At 41.9% G+C, this 11,565-nt stretch overlaps 1 long non-coding RNA gene across 1 annotated transcript; it reads right to left on the bottom strand.

Moving 5' to 3' along the window:
• Window positions 1-651: 651 nt before the first annotated feature.
• LOC127119303 (uncharacterized) lies at window positions 652-1,206 on the bottom strand. The gene is made up of 3 exons (XR_007802752.1): window positions 1,105-1,206; window positions 841-1,019; window positions 652-733 (listed from the first exon to the last, which is right to left on the bottom strand). It is a non-coding gene; the product is annotated as an uncharacterized LOC127119303 (long non-coding RNA).
• Window positions 1,207-11,565: the final 10,359 nt, after the last annotated feature.

Here is an 11,565-nt window from a genome sequence, read left to right on the forward strand (position 1 = left end):
ATCTTTTCACATTAGCCATAGGTTTCAATTATCTTTGTGGTTGATGTAAATCTTGCCTATCCTTAGTGAGTCGACAGTAAGACTTCCGTACTTCAAACAGGGCTAACCCCTCTAGTACGTCGAAGCTATCCTCGCATGGTGGATGTTGGTCTTGGTCGAGTTTTCTCCCATTGATAATGAAAAGCCTCAGTGCTTGTGTTTAAAACTGAATCCACCAACTTTTTGGAAATCTTTTAGCCGAACTACGGCGTTCTGATCCTTACCTTTGATGGAAGGTACGTAGGCAACGGGTTCATCCGTTCGAACCCAATAATAATAAAATGTATATTCTTTTCTCATCCTCCCAATCATGTTTGCACAATATTTTTGTCATAATAAATAACAATTTAGCATAACAAGTGTGAAAAGGGCTCCCTAGGAGTACCTAGGACGTAGTGGGTGCCTAACACCTTCCCATTGCGTAATTTACCCCTTACCCAGACTCTCTGATCTTTTTATTAGTTTTCTACGTGTAAAACTTCTTAGGCTTTTGTTCGCTTTTTAGCCAGTCCTTTGGATAAATAAAAGTGCGGTGGCGACTCGAAAATTTCAATGTATCTCATAGCTTATGATTTAACCAATAGATCATATAGCGACGAATACACCGCTACACTTTCCACCTTACAAACCATTCGTTCCAGGCCAAGCATGATTCCAACAGAGTTGCTTCAACCTGCAGTAACAATAGATTGGCCTGCCAAATTTCACAATAACACCAAGTTAAAGATAGATCATAACTGGAATAACGGAAAAAGGACCGAAACGGAAAATAGAAAATACAAGGCAGGATTTCTCACTAACCTCCAACTTATAACCGAAACTCGAAAGCTCATAACCGAAAGTCTAACCGAGTCACAACGGATTCAACAACCTTCTAGCCAATTTCCCACTTATCAAAAAGCAGAGTGAAGAAAACAGGTACTGCACAATAACAGAGCCATAACAAGGCAACCTACCCACTGACACAACTGCAATGAAACCTGAAGCATCGAGTTAGAAACGCATCATCCAAATGCAAAGCAGCAGAGCATGTTGTTTAAATTGAGGCAGATGCGAAATCCTCACCAAAATGTGATGCAGCCAAAACCATGTGGCAGCCAGAAGTACTTCCAGTTTTCGAGCTACCTGACCAACAAAACAAGCCATGAGCATCCAATGCAATTCACCCTCAACACAGGAAGCTTCTTCAACACAGGTTCAGTGGCCTTCTGGTCGTACTCCTAGTGGATTTCTTACTAGCAAATTGAAGTCTAATTCAAAGAATGAAGACGCTTGCTTGAAAAGTGACGCCATCTCTGCAAAGAAAAAGTCTCTAACTTTCTCATCGTCTTTTGGTTCCCATACAAGACACCAAGTCATTGACTCTCGGCGATCATCAGCCAGAAAATTGTTACGTACTGGGAAAGACTCTTCAGAAACTTGTATATCAGAGAATCCATCTGAATCTTCAGTGAAACCTAACTCTGAAACCAGACCTCAGTTCAAGACTCCAATCACATTGCCGTCCAAACGGAAGTTAGCGTGATTTAAAGGATATACCAATGTTATCATTATCTGGCTGAGTTTAAGAGTGGGGATGACAGGAAAGAGGCTGCTGATCAGTCCTTGAAAGCATATCAGGAAGCTTCCATTGCTGCAGAGACCGAGTTACCTCCCACTCATCCTGTCAGGCTGGGTTTGGCTTTGAACTTCTCTGTCTTCCATTATGAAATCTTGAACTCTCCTGAAAGGGGCTGTCACCGTGCCAAGCAAGCATTTGATGTAGCCATTGTTGATTTGGATTCTCTCAATGAGGAATCTTACAAAGACAGCACGCTGATTATGCAGCTTCTGAGGGACATCCCGAAATCCATACCACTAACCAACATATTCTATTTGTATTGGTCGTGAACCTCAAGCCATTGTCATGTTGCAAACCTGCAATAATTCACAAAAGCCATTTCAAGACAGAAACAGAAAGAGAGGTAGATGAGAGAATTTCTAGGGTAAATGAGGGAGTAAATGAAACTCACAATTTTTTTGGGAGGATAGAACTTCACTCTTCATCATTCATCATCATGAATCCTTCAACTCATTCATAACACCCTTCATAACTTCCAACTATCAACAACCTTCTAACAAAACCTGCATAAAAGAAAGCAGTACATAACAGAATCAGAAAAATTGCAAACTAACTTTATAACAGAAATCTAACTGTCTTCACCCGTCATAACCGCCTAATCAATTCCAGCTGTTGCCAATGGTCATTGACTCCTAACCTCCCAATTGTCATAACTGACTCTAACCAATTCCCTAAATTCTAACCAATTCCCTAAAGTGCCTCAATTGAACGATTCTAGGACATAACCAACCATCTCTCTAACCTTACTCTCCTATAAGAACCATCCTCCATCTTCAATCCAAGTTTCTTCCATCATCTTTCCCATAATTCAACAATTCACCAGTTTCTTCTACCACCTCCATCACCATTCAACCAAAGTTTTTTCACCCTAACCAAACCTGCATTCTTCCAACCTAAGCAAACCTCTAACCAACCTCTAACAGAAAACCCCACAACCTCCTCCAAGAACTCCTCTTCAATCATCACTCTCAACCTGCTTCTTCCAGTTTCCATCTTCTCTTCCGCATCTTCACCACCATTCCACCCTTACCAAAGCTCTGAGACAAAGCCATCAAAGCTCCACGTTGAAGCTTTGATCGGTGGAGCTAGAATCCACTCTGCCTCAGTCTCTGCAACCAAAACACGGAAAACGCAGGGAGAAGAAAGGATCAGAACAGAACCGCGAGTAGGAGAAGGAAGATAAGGCGAAGAAAGAGAGAGAGCACCAAGAAAATACCTGAGACGAGCTTCCGCTAACCTCGTCGTTGCATCGGTCATCTTTGCCGGCGAATTCATTGGCTGTTCTTGCTGGACTTTGATTCCATCCCCAATCCAGGGTGTCCCTTGCTTCAGTGAATCCTCTCGAATCCAACGATCGAACCGCGCCTTCGATTCAAGATACGTGAACGCCGCGATTCAAAGCACCAGAGAACGGCGAGGAAGATTGAAGTAGAAGAAGAACAGGAGAAGTAGATCCGAAAGCTCTCGATCCGCTTCTCGTCGGTGAACGTTGCGAAAACCATTACGGTATGTGACTTTTCTCCATCGCCGTTTAATTCCTGAGCTCGTGTATTAGGATTCGGTTTTTACGTTTCGAGATTTGTTTAGCTCCGAGAGAGTTTTACCGGAGTTCGTGTGAATGGAAGGATTTAGAGGCGTTAACGTCAATGCCGGTGAGAGGAGAGAAGCGCTTCTAGGAAGCGCTTTTGGAAGAATCGCGTTTGAAGCTTTCAGCGAATTTCTTCAGCAAGCTTTGGACTGGACCTTCAATGTTCACGTTGGATACGGATTTGGTGTTCGGAGAAATGGGTTTTCTTCCTAAGTGGATTTCTGACCCCAACTCACACCTCCCCTCTGTCAATTCACCCTGGGCCCATCATCCTTGCGCACACCCCCCACAACTTTCTACACCCCCAGTCCATATGAGGCCCGTGTTGTTATCTTCTTTGGTGCATTTGATTAGGGATGTAATGGTAGATCAACAGGGGTGTGTTAACAGTAACTGAATTAGGCTAGATGATTAAGAACGCTTAGGTAATGGTTAAGATTAGTCTAGGTAATTAGAGTTAATTAGATAGGGACTTTGATTAGATGTTATTAGAAGCATCTCTAGAAATAATTAGATTAGAATTTGAAATTAGAAATTGTAGGATTATTGGAAATTTTGGGAATATCCTTAATTAGTTTTAGGACAATTAGATTATTAGAATTATAATAATTTTTAGAAATAATAGTTTTAGGACTTTAGAGTTAATTACAGAATATTAAAAAAGAAATATTAGAAATAGTTTAGAAATATTAAATTTAGTTTAATTCTAATTGACTTTAAATAGAACTTACCTAAAATAGAAATTTAATTCAAAATTAACCCCTAACTGTGAAATGACTATTCTACCCCTAGGCTTAGAAATAATTCAATCTTGCATGCTCCCTTAATGTTAGGACATGTTAGTACTTGATTAAATGAGCTTCATGTGGAGTTTAAGCTTCTGTTTTGGATTTTTTATCCTCTTTTGACCCTAGGCTTCGACCTAGTGGTTTGGACTTATCATTTGAATTGTGATTTCAGGTTCAAGAATACATCTCCATGAGTGATGATGCTCCTTCATTTGAGCTTAACCATTTGTTGTTGTTGGCTAACAATTGTGTGTTTTGTAGGCCTTAATGGAGGATTCACTTGTGTTCATGGATTGCTCATTGTTGTCTGACTGGATTTGTCTGTTTGTGTGATATTGACTGTTGATTGTTTGTTTGAATTGTGTACTGACTGGTTAGCTATTTACACAGGTACTTTAGTAGCTTTAACTCATTGCTTGAGTTGCATAGCTGGGTTTGTGGTTTGCTTACCACTGAGGTATAACTTTTCTGACTTCATGTAGTCTGGAAGACCTGGCTTGTTACTTAGCCAGGCACCTGTCTGAAGTCCTCCTTAAGAGGCAATGCTTGTGATTGTTTATACTTTGTCCCTAAGCAGGTAAAGACCTTGATTAAGGCAATTGGTGGATCATAGAGATATGCAGTCTATCTCCCACTCTTCTGTTGAGTCGTCCCTCTGCTCACACTACTTGTGTTTGATGCATTGGGACACAAACCCAAGATCTTGTACATTGTACAGTCGAGTCTATGTCCTGAGCGTAGAAGGGTCCCCCCATTCTGGACCCACGCTCCCTTGTCTGATTCTCTCTCTGACCAGAGATAGAAGCAATGAGGCACGCCCCTCATCACCTTTCATCAGCTTCACCTTAGCCCCTCAATGGCAAGGTTAAGAGCTAACCTGACCCCGATACAGAGGCTTGTTTGTTGAGGTTGATATGACCCCTCGACTAAAGCCTAGCCCTGATGTTTGAGCCCCTTGCTGGTGTGTTTATTTCATGCTGTATATGTTTGTGTGGTGTGATTGTATCCCCTAGGTTTGCTAGACTCCGCGTAGTCTCGTTTGCATGACAATTAAGGTAGCACGGTTCCTTCGTATAGGACTTCCTTTCTTGCTTGAGCTTTCCTAAAACACAAACAAACATTATCCCCTCTTAAGGATACGTCAACTCCTTTTACTACAGGTGAGTAAGTCTCCAAAGGTCGAGAATCCGGTAGATTGCGTAGTGACGTTATCCACTTAAAAAACACAAACCAACAGGAATAGTTTAGCCGAACTACGGCAACTCTGATTCTCATGTCCAGATGAGATACGTAGGCACGAGATGCGATGTCTTGTCGAGTTTGACTAACAACTAACACTAATTCTTTTCTCTCGCCCTCGTTGCGATTAAGACCTTCCCCTTCTCTTGCCCTAGTTGCAATCGAGACCCTTCTTCTTCTTGTGTTGGTGTTAGGAGATGGATGTAAGCCCAGCGATTGGCATTCCACATCCTGTGTCTCGTTGTGTGCTTGGAAGCTGATGTAAGTCCATCGAGTGGCATTCGGGTTCCTGTGTGCGTGTGTCTGGTTCGGATGCCGACGTAAGTCCAGTGATTGGCAGTCGGGCTCCATGTTTGCCCTCTTGTGTGTGTTTTGGTTCGGATGCTGATGTAAGCCCAGTGATTGGCATTCAGGCTCCACGTTTGCCTTTGCCTGCGTTTGTTTGCGTGCGTGTTAGCCGAGCTACGAATGCTCTGATTCTCCTTCGTCCAAAGGAGATACGTATGCATAGGATGCGACATCCTAGCGAGCATGTGTCGTTTCCCCAGTCCGAACTACTTTGACTCTGATGTCTATGCTTGATAGACTAAGTAGGCCCAGGATGCGATATCCTGCCGAGTCAGTCTTGTTTGTTTTCTTGTGTCTCCTTCAGCCTGTGTAGATGTTTATTTGAGCAGTGTTTTAGCAACCATTTTCCTTCCTATTGTGCGTGGATCCCGTCGAGTACGACGGATGCGTAGGGGTGCTAATACCTTCCCTTCGCATAACCGACTCCCGATCCCATTCTCTTTGGTCGCGAGACCATGTCTTTTCCAGGTTTACTCTGAGCGTTTCCTTTCCCTCTTTTGGGATAAATAACGCACGGTGGCGGCTCTGTTGTTCTTGTTTTCCCGCCGGTTTTTCGCGTAATGCGACACTGGGTTGTTTATAGGATAAGATCCGAAGACGTGAATTGGTTTTCACTTCCAAAACACTCATCACCCTGAAGAAAGCTAGAACAGCAGACTTGTTTATAGGATGGTTATTCGATTCTACAAAGAGAAAACGAATCTTACTCAATTGGGGACACAAACCCAAAGAGTGAACGAGATATAATATCCATTACCGTCAGAACGTGGATAGAATACTCACAAAGGAAGATTATCCTGAACCGGGTTGTAGGTTGTTTATAGGATAAGATCCGAAAAGAAAGGCATCGGGATACCAGAATAGGTATATAATGATGACCAATCAAAAGGAGCAACAGGCATCACCAACAAGAGGGTAAATGAAAGGCGATCTGCTGAGGATGCATTGATGAAAATCAATGATCCGAGGAACACAATCACTGACACAAGGTGAAAGGACCCGCTGGGGATAAAATTGCTAGCATACGGCAATTATCCACAAAAGACTTGCTAGGGATATAAGTGCTGATCTGAGCAACTTATTCAAGCAAAGGAAAATCAACATCAAGAACTAGATGAAGATAACCACAAGGGGGGAAATTGTCATCGGTTGGGATGAACAACAAAGTTAACTCTGCAAGGAGAGAAAACGGGGTTTATGACTACCGGTTTGTAGGTAGAAAAAACCGCAAAGATAGGACTTACGACTGCTGGTTAGTAGGCCGAGGGCCAAAAGGGTGGAGGTAACCACAAAATTAGGGTTTACATCTACCGAATACGGGGTAGAAGACCAACAACTCCGCGTGGGGATAGAACAAATCACAAATCCGCACGGGAAACCAAGATAGGGTTATAACAAACCACAAACTGCTGAAGAGCAGGAAAATAGGATTTACAACTACCGGTATGAGGGTAGAAAACCAACAACTCTGGCTGGAGAATAAAAGGTGTATAACCACAAATTCTGTCAAGAAAGCCAGGAAAAGTAGGACTTATAACTACCGGTATGAGGGTAGAGGCCCGAAACATTCCGCTGGGGAACAACCCGCTGGGAAGCACAAGACATTTGACAAATAGCCAATTCGGGAATAATCCGAAAAGACGGACTGAATCAAGACATGTCCTAATGAGGATGTAACTCAAATAGGAAAATCCATCCCAATATATGTGTTGGGAGGAAACGGAAGAAACCGTCATCCACGAGGATATATCTCGGTGGGGAACTGCAGAAGGAAAAACAACATTTTCTGCTTATGGGATTGACTCTATATGGAGAGATCTATAACACCCGACATCTGCTTGGGGAGATCTGTAGAGAAGATCTGTATCACCCAAAAGCAGGGAACAACAAACGAAGGATACATGGCAAGAAATGCAACATGAATATCTGGATGTCTATGAATATGCATGAATATGCGTGATTTATGTTTGATGAATGCTGACAAAACAGACAATTCTAACACAAACAGGTCCAGGAATCAAACGCCCGGTATTATACTTCCAGGGGAAAAACCAGCTGGAGAGCCAATCTGCGGAGATCTATATGCTGTAAAGCAAAGATCTGCGGGTACTGCTGGAGAAGCAGAGGATCAGAGATATCAGAAAACAACCCAATCAGGGTACAGAAAGTCACGACGGGCAAAGCAGCCACCAAGACGAATCTGTAAGGGAACAAGAGAAAACCCAAGATATCTGCAGGGGATCCCAGTGTCAACTGAGAAACAAAGGGTGCGTTGCACAAACACAAACTGCTGTAGAAGCAACTCCACATAACTCCGCTAGGGAACAACCCACTGAGGGAGAATGATATCATCCAAATAGAATCTAACTGCATAAGCAACTCTACTGGGGAAAACTGACGGCTACCCTCTTGGGGAACAAACCACTGAGGGAGGACAGATCAAACAAGTAGATTCTGCAACGAACCACTCCACTTGAGGAGAATATACATAGCAAACTGATCACAACAAGTAGATTCTGCAATATAAGCCACTCTACTGGGGATCACAAACAGTCAGGAAATTAATCCGTTCTCGGAATGCTAGAGCCATCATCCGACCATATTGGGGATTGAAGGAGTATTCAACAGGCGAAACTGCCACAATAAACACTCTGCAGACTATGCTGAGGAAAAGATGGATGAAATACTGGGATATCAACCCAATCAACCACTGAATAGGAAAATAAATCCTGCTCTATTGAAGAGACAAACTCTGATGGAGAGAAAGCAACAATTCCGCAGACGACTTCACCGGGAAAAAGGGGTAAAGTGCTGGGTATCAAACCGCTGACTTACCGAGTCTTTTTAAAAAAAAAATCGATCGTGCTGAGGAAACAGGCAATTCCGCTGGCAACTGCACTGGGAAGAGTGATAACAACTCTGCTCGCAAATCCGATGGGGATATCAATAACAGCTCTACTCGTGACTGCGCTGAGGAGACAAATAAAGTCTGGGGCATACGACCCACTGGAGAAAGTGACGGGGCACCAAGATGACAAACCATCAACCGCCGAAACTTCTATAAGAAGAGCACCCATGCTGGGAAAAGATTGCTGCTGGAGAAAACGAAGTCTTCAACAACACTCTGTCTGCGACTATACTGGGGAACAACCCCAACAACAACTTTGTCTGAGGAACAACCTCAACAAAGATCTGAAGAAAGAAGATACCACCAAACCAGGAATATGAACAAATGTCTTACCTGTTGGAAATCATGCCACCCTCGGGAGAGCACTGAGATATTCTTGAGTATCCTTTCAATCTTGTGAATGTTCACTTTGTTTAAAACAATATATTTTTGAAAAATTTATTTGTTTAAAACAATGACATTTTATCAATTAAACATGCAAAACATTTGTTGAATTGAAATAAATAAGAGTGCAAATAATTGGATAAAAAGCTCAAATTGATTTGATGGAATGGTAGCCTGCAAATGGCAAGACTCCATAGATCTGTACAAATTTGAAATCAGTGATATATATTGGAAGAGGGCTACATTGAACATAATGATCCTTTCTCTACCAATTTGAATCTCGATGTATCCGAAGCTTCGGTTAACGATGAATCGAGAATCTTCTGACGAAATGACGACTGTGGAACAGAAAGTCTTGTCAGGATGCAGTCACTTGCCAAATCCCTAATTTTTGCCTAGATTGCCCCAGGATGAGGTACTCAATCTAGCGGGATGCAAATATTCTCTTTTTTTTTCAAGTCTCTAATTTTTGCCTGGATTACCCTTGCGGGTTCTCCACCGAGACGCTCATTTTTGCCTAAGCCGCCCTTTCGGGTTTTCAACTTAGCGAGCTATTCTGTTTTTCTTCTTTTTTTTTTCATTTGCATATACTTTTTTTCTAGGCAAAGTATCTCTTGACTGCATCTGAATTCACAGGACGAGTGAAATCCTCCCCATCCATTGTTGTAAGCATCAAAGCACCGCATGAAAAGGCTCTCTTAACAACATATGGACCCTCGTAGTTTGGAGTCCACTTGCCCCTGGAATCGGGCGCGAAAGACAAAACTTTCTTGAGCACGAGGTCACCTTCTCGGAACACACGAGGCTTGACCTTCTTATCGAATGCTTTCTTCATTCTCTGCTGATATAACGGACCATGGCACATGGCAGTTAATCGCTTCTCTTCAATTAAATTCAACTGGTCATAACGACTTTGAATCCATTCAGCATCAGTCAACTAGGGACTTGAGGGTATAATTTTTCTTTTTTTTCTTTTGAGAAAGATTTGAAAAATTTTTCCTGATTTTTTTGATTTTTCATCTTTTTACCCTCTTTCTTCTTTCTTTTTTTTTTTTTTGATTTTTTTTTTTTTTAATTGCATTATGCAATGCCCCAGTTTGACTGTTTTGCTGATTTTCGTGATACAGCTGAATGAGCTTCTTTGGTGCTCAAGAAGTTGGGTAATCTCATCAGGAATCCCCTTCAACATCATCTTCCTCTGCCTCAAATACAAGGAACTCAAGATTGGGAGATGGCGTTGGATCATTATGTTCAATGGGTTTAGAAATCCCTGCATAATGATTCTGGATAATGAAAAGCATTTGAATTTAAACAAGCAAATCATTTATGCAGATGAAAATGTTGTTTTATTGTTTTTCAGGGTTTTTTGTGATCACTGATTTCATGCAAAAAGCAAAAAGTGAAAACAAAGGAAAAACAAATGTTAAACAATGCATTTAATTGAATGAAAACATCATTGTATTAAATGCTGCCAACAATGTCATCACTTCTCCTTTTGGCATGGGAGAAGGGTTTCAAACAAAGTGAACAAATCACGCTGACTTATGAATGACCGTAGGAACATCCGCAGCGACCCAATTGTGGCAGACACCACCAGGAATGGTGAAATTGTTCAAGTCTTCTGCGTCCTCTTCAATGATAGCAACAGCTTCCTCCTCTTCAGGTTGATCATCATGGATGAATCCTCCACTTGTGAACAAACCTTGCTCATTACATGCCCCAGAACAGTAGCCAATGCCAGCCCGGGATCGGTTAACCAGGAATAAATCCATCAACAGTACTCTTCCTGGAAAATTCCTCCTCGAGTTTACAATTCTCTTGCTCAAGATGATCCATCAATCTGGCAGAATCGGCTCTGGTATAGTACCGGCGAAGTGCGTCTTCAAAATAAATGAAGATCGCAGGGTCAGACCACAGGACGGGAGACCGGACCAAAACACCTGCTGATGCAAATGATGCATGAAGTGTTTGTGCATATGCTTGTTTTTTATTTCAAAGGAACTCGAGGGTTTTATTTGCAAACTTTGAAATATCGAAGCATTTTGATCGTATATAAGAATATCTCATCAGATATATCAGGTGAAAAAATTTTCCCGGTTTTTTCATGTTTGAAATTTTTTGCAAATAAACTCCTTTGAGTTCCTTGAAAATTTTATTTTTTCTGATGATATGAATGCGGATGAATGCGTGAATGTATGAATGCAACAATCACACTCAAGGATCAAGCAAGGCACACCAAACAAAGGTCGTGGGAAAGCTCTATGTATCCCTAATATCAATCATCCATTTTGGTGGATTTAGGTTTTCACCTTATCGACACCCAAGTTCCATTGATATTAACGGTACATGAACCGGTTCGGACATCCTTAATATCAACCAGCCGCTTTGGTGGATCTTAGGTTTTACACCTGATCCGGGTTCCATTGATATTAACAATGTTTGAACGACTCAACCACGAATCACGGGTTTGTTGAGAGTCACGAGCATGGAGTCTCGGTTAAGAACCACCCAAAGGGAGTGTACTAGGGTTTAAACCTGCCAGACATGTTCTACCAGAGGTTCCCATAATCATCGTTCCATCTTTCGAATATTATCGGAGGAACGAATACTCGTATTCCAAGAATATTCTCAAGAGAAACTCTTATGAGTG

This window comes from Lathyrus oleraceus, chromosome 2 (genome assembly GCF_024323335.1).
Source record: "Lathyrus oleraceus cultivar Zhongwan6 chromosome 2, CAAS_Psat_ZW6_1.0, whole genome shotgun sequence".
NCBI classification, from domain to species: domain Eukaryota; kingdom Viridiplantae; phylum Streptophyta; class Magnoliopsida; order Fabales; family Fabaceae; genus Lathyrus; species Lathyrus oleraceus.